This window comes from Cyprinus carpio, chromosome A2, assembly GCF_018340385.1.
Source record: "Cyprinus carpio isolate SPL01 chromosome A2, ASM1834038v1, whole genome shotgun sequence".
Taxonomy (NCBI): domain Eukaryota; kingdom Metazoa; phylum Chordata; class Actinopteri; order Cypriniformes; family Cyprinidae; genus Cyprinus; species Cyprinus carpio.
In genome coordinates, this window is record NC_056573.1 from 2,142,652 (window position 1) to 2,148,585 (window position 5,934).

At 36.3% G+C, this 5,934-nt stretch overlaps 1 long non-coding RNA gene across 1 annotated transcript; it reads right to left on the reverse strand.

The window, feature by feature from the left end:
• Positions 1 to 2,090: 2,090 nt before the first annotated feature.
• Positions 2,091 to 3,375, reverse strand: LOC109078524. Its single transcript, XR_006161288.1, has 6 exons — positions 3,234 to 3,375; positions 3,029 to 3,104; positions 2,544 to 2,809; positions 2,419 to 2,457; positions 2,249 to 2,322; positions 2,091 to 2,137 (listed from the first exon to the last, which is right to left on the reverse strand). It is a non-coding gene; the product is annotated as an uncharacterized LOC109078524 (long non-coding RNA).
• Between the last annotated feature and the right edge of the window lie 2,559 nt (positions 3,376 to 5,934).

A 5,934-nucleotide genomic window follows, 5' to 3' on the forward strand; every position in this document is an offset into this window, starting at 1 on the left:
TCTCTCTCTCTCTCTCTCTCTCTCTCTCAACCCCTTAATTCTGTGCGCGCTCAACTCTTGACACACGCTCGCTCAACTTCTCAACAGCGTTACAAGTGTGCCACAAAATCAACCAATCGGAAAATTAAAGGTCAATTGTGATTGGCTGTTGGTCTCCAATCAAATCGTTAGTAGAACCAAAGCCCGTCTGGTAGAACTATTCTACAGCATCCCGGAATCTTACTGAAAAAAAATCAACAAAAATAACTGACTACAGCGAAACTAATGGATTAAAACACATTTTGGTAATTTTTTTTTTATTATTAACTTAAAAGTGCCTTGATAGTTTTTTGTGGCCTCTATTGGAAAGAAAGTTTTCACTTGGTGGACATTTCACTAAAGTTTTCCAGATTTGAAAATGCTTTATAGGCTACTGCATGAATTTAGGTCTACTTCATGAAAAATATTTTATTTTACTTCTAATGTTACATTGGAATGTTGTCTTATAGAATAAACTGAAATAAAATAAATATACATTTTTTTCCCTTGTCTTAATTACATATTTGGTATTGAAGTAAAAGTTACCCTTCACAACCATGCTGATAATCTACACATACATATCCAAAGTAAACTATCATCGGAGAAATTTAGTTATAATCTAAAAAACATGTTTTTAGACAGCATGTTCTACATCTTATTCTAAAGTTTAAATACAAATTCCTATTTTGCTATGGCTAGGATGCTATAAGGGATACATTTATTACTATCTTCCACCACACGTTATCTTATCTTAGTCATGTACCAGTAGTTTATTCTCAAACGTATATGGCTAACTATGAATCCCTCTTCTTTGCTAATCTGAGCGCTTTCTGTCTAACAGGATTTGCTGAGACAGCACTTGATGGAGAGACTTCTTACCAAACTCCAATCTGCCATAAACCAACTACCACTAAATTTGGATTATTTGGGGTTTCTGACACGCCATGAGCTTATTCTGTTTGAATCATTCTCTGAGCAGATAGGCAGTGTATCAAACATTACAGAAGCACTACAAAACCTCTATGATGTTATCAAAAGGGAAATTAATGCCAGATCTATGCCCATTGTTGAAAAGGAAACAGAGGTTGGTCCAGGTTCTGGTCACCCCAAAATTGTAATAGAGAAAGAAAAACTAAACAATTTGCTGGACACACATCTGCCAGTCTCCTGCATCGCAAAATTCTTGTGTGTTTCAAGGAGAACAATTTACAGAAGAATGCAAGAATTTGGTTTATTTGTAAGAGGATCATACAGCACAGTGACTGACCAAGAGCTTGACAACATGATTTCAGCCATTAAAAGTCAGATGCCAAATGCTGGTTATCAAATGGTTCAAGGCCATTTGGTGTCAATGGGTCTCTGCATTCAGTGGTGGAGAATGATGGCCTCTATGCATCGGGTTGATGCTGCAGGGATCTTCTTACGGCTCACAGAACTAGGTTGTGTTGTGCGAAGAAGTTATTCTGTTATTCTGAAGAATCTGGTTTTCAATACCTGAAACCATATCTTAGACAAAACAGCAATACCCAGTTTTAGCTGATTGATTGGTATTGTTTCATATTAGAACACAACAAATAAATGACCAACTTACCAGTTAAAAACTCTTTCCTAAGGGCTCCTGTATCAATACCTGCCTCTCCTATATACACCACCTTCAGAGTACTGGCAGGAGATGCAGCTTTTTTCTTTTCCCACTGCAGAATGCCCCTGTCTGGAAGGTCTTCTCTGTCCACACACAACTTAAATTCTGTTGTTGTGTCAACTTGATGTTCAAGGAAGTCCAATATATCTTCCGTACTTAAAGAGGACAGAGAACATATAAAATAGTCCCAAATTATCAAAAAACAATGTGTATAAATTATTGCCATTTCATAGTTCCATCCAGCAGTGTGCAGAACAGTGTTTGGAAAAGAATTAAATTATATGTGATTATGAATTACTGCACCATGTGCTGTGTTAAATAATTTGATAATATGTGATGTCTAGATAAGATGGCTAAAAAACATAAAAACACGAAAGGCATCTAAATAAAACATACCTTAGTGATTTACATACTGGAGTTTGAGCATGGTTACTTGGGCCACTGCTATTTGCTTCAGAAGTCACTATAGATTCAAAGCTGTACATGAAAACAAATGCAGTTTCAAACACCTGTATATGTATACATAGACTTTAACCTGAAAAAAAAAAAAAAAACGTATTATACAGAGAGCTGAACAAAGCAGATTACCTCTCTCCACAAAGGCTAGCATGGAATGTGATCTCATCGTCTGGGAATTCTTTGGTGCAAATTGGACAAACCACCTGAAATTTGAAAGAAAGTCACTTCATGTTACAAGCAACTGAAACAAAGATTACTGGTGCAAAAGGCAATTAAAGTGATTTTAGTTATGGCCTTACCTTGCACTTGTTCTACACAACCCATAACTCATCAGAGGACTGCAGATTTACAAAACAGTATTTGAAGTAAAGTATTCATAATATTTTTATTTTCATTTACATTAGACAAACAAACTTGCTCTCACCTCTTCACCAGTCTCATCTGTGGTGAGTTTTCCCTTGCATGTCTTAATTTGTACTGCAAGCATATGCAAAGGCATCGCCTCATTACACTGGTAGCATGTCTTCTTTGGCATTTTTGAAAAATGCTCTGAGTCAGAAGGCAGAGGAGAGGTGTCTAAAGTCTCCTGGAGTGGTACGATGTAAAACGATGACGCAGCTCGCAGAGCTTTGACAGAATACCCCTCTGCTTCTGGTGGAATGACAGTCAGCTTTCGTCGACCACTGCCAACTTTATTAAGAGAAAGAGAGAGAGAGAGAAAAATGTCTTAAAATGATTTGTTTTGTTGAAGAAAATTTTTTTACATTTTGTCCGTCTGTCATCTCTAATGCTTGCAGCAAGTAATTAATACACCATAAGGGTTTACATGCACCAAAAATAAATAAAAGATTGGCATTTGATTAACAGTAAATATGACAATTCAACAAAACAAATCATAGACTTACAGACCTGTTGCCTTATGCAAGAGCCATCCCCCACAAAGACCCTCCATTTTTGCAAATGTGTTAGCCAGGTGCTTTGAAATCTTGGTTAACAAGAAAGTAAAATTTAAATAAAGATACCCACAGAAAAATCCTTGACAGTGACAAGACTTAAGTATATTTTACAATAATTATCTTTCATTCAAGTCAAAAAGCTGGACTGGGATATGTACCTCTGTGTGGTCACCATCTTCTGGAAGAGACACTGTTTGTCTTCTCATACCCGCCTGGAGGAGTTCAAGCTCCTCAGTTGGCAACGGTGTGTGGGATGTATTTTTGGGAAGAAGATAAAAATTGAGAGCAGTTGTTTTACTTTGTCTTTACAAGTTGCTTGGTGGCAGTCAAACACCTCTTTTTTACCAGGACTGAAGTTTGATTTGAAATATCCTGGAAAAGATCTGTGGATTAAATTATAGCTTTATATTAGTTTATTATATATACAGTAAATATAACAATCAAGCTAATATTCTAAATAGCATATTTATTAAGGCAATTGGCCTAGAAATCAAGTTCATGTCTCAAGGTGAATCATAATGCCTATTTTGAATATACAGTAGACATCCAAGTAATTAAACCAACTGGACGTTACCAAATTGCATTTAACACGTGGACTTAGAAAAAAAAAAATCGTCATGATTTGAAAATTGAATATAAGCATATCTACAGTACTGTAGGTGAATAACGAACCTTGTCATTTCTTGCTGAACTGTTACAGGCACATTTCTAGGGACTGGGAGCTCTGTCTCTGACGGCCGTGTTGGTAAGTTTGTGGACATACTGTTTAGCAGCACAGACACCAAATTTCTGGCTGCTGACTCAGCTGCACCATGACCCTAAATCATTAAAATTACAATAAATAAGTTACAAGTAATATTCTACAAGAGTTAGCCATGCTTGCTGTCATTAACGCTAGCCGGTGGTTATTACCTTAAGTTATAACTATATATTCAGCTAGCTAACAAACTTCATTTTTTACGAAACGGTCGGATAATAGCAGGTTTCATCAAAGGCATAGAAAAACCATAACATCATAAAACTAGAAATTACTAATTCACCTGCCGTTGTGGCATATTGTTGATGTTTTCACCATTTTGACTCTGTCATGTTTGATGGTGGCTAGAGTAGACATCTATCCATAAAATCCATTTTTCGTCTTCTTTGTGCTGCGTAGTGATTGGAGACCAACAGCCAATCACAATTGACCTTAAATTTTCCGATTGGTTCGTTTTGTGGCACACTTGTAACGCTGTTGAGAAGTTTAGCTAGCGTGTGTCAAGAGTTGAGCGCGCACAGAATTAAGAGGTTGAGAGAGAGAGAGAGAGACTTGACAGGAGCGCAGAGAATAAGTTTGTGAGAGAGCACCTGAGTAAACTGCGTGAGAGGGGTTATTACTGCACGTTAATATGGATAATAGCAAACAAGCAAATACATTTATTGAGCACGGAATCGTTTTTTCTTTGCTCAAACTAATTTTTTTTTGCAATTGTTAATTTCTGTTCAAAATATAATGTAATGTGCTTGCAAAATATAGTTCTCTGTGCTCAAAACTTACAATTACTCGCTCAGGATTGAGGCACAAATATAACGCCATAAAGGTTGCGAAGAATGTGCTCATTAGGAAAGACTCAAAAACACACCTGATTCAACTCATCAGCTCATTAGGAAAGACTCAAAGACCTCAAATGGACCTCAGCATAAATGGCTGCCCACTGCTCCGGGTGTGTGTGTGTTCACTGCTGTGTGTGTGCACTTAGGATGGGTTAAATGCAGAGCACAAATTCTGAGTATGGATCACCATACTTGGCTGTGTCACATCACTTTCACTTTTATTTTTCACTTTCAAATGTGTGTGTTTCACACAGCTCAGAGCTATAATTCTGCCATAATCATCTGCAAACATAAAAGAAAAAGTCCAGTATACTTATACACGCCAAGTGTCAAGCAGTGATTGGCTAGAGCTAATAGTTAAATGAATGATATGCATTACATCTTTCTGGTAGAACTTACTCTAAAGCTATAATTTCTGGTTGTGTGTGTGTGTGTGTGTGTGTGTGTGTGTGTGTGTGTGTGTGTGTGTGTGTGTGTGTGTGTGTGTGTATATATATATATATATATATATATATATACATACATGTGTGTGTGTAGAAACAATGTCTGATTTTATTTTAGTACTGCACACAGACTATTAGAAAAGCACTATTTAAAAAATCATAAATAAATATATACAATCAGAAACAGATTCTCCTGAAAACAAACATCACAAAAACTTAAAACAATTACATAGTAGTTCTTTGTAAAACCAGATGGTAGACAACCAAAATGGGTACTACCGCCGCGCGTACCGCCGCCGCAGGGCCGCGGCGTTTAACTTCAAGTCAGTCGCGTGTTAAATTCATTCGCGAAACTACCGCCAGGTGGCGCAAAGGGACGGATTGCGAGCTGAATGTAATTGTAAAATGAGATAAAAGGAGGTAAAACAACAATAACATTATGATATAACATTGTACCATCTTTAAAAACCATTAAAAAATGTACAGTGAGTTAATGTCAAAATGTAGGATAGTCTTAGACTACAGTCTACTCATCAAAAATTAAAAGAAGACCTTTACACAAAGGATCTTATGCTTGCTATTGTTATTAAACAGTCATTAAATATAAGGCCTATATATATATGGATAAAAAGCTAAATGTTTTCATTTCGGTTCATTCTTGGTTTAAAAAAAATCCTTCAGGTTCCATTTGCAGATCGAAATGAGAACGGTCCAGCATTTAGCAACTAATTATGATTAATTCTGTTATTATTCTTGATTTTTCAAACTGCTAACAACTTTGCATTTTTGAATTATGCCTTTACTGTGTGACCAAAAATTGAGT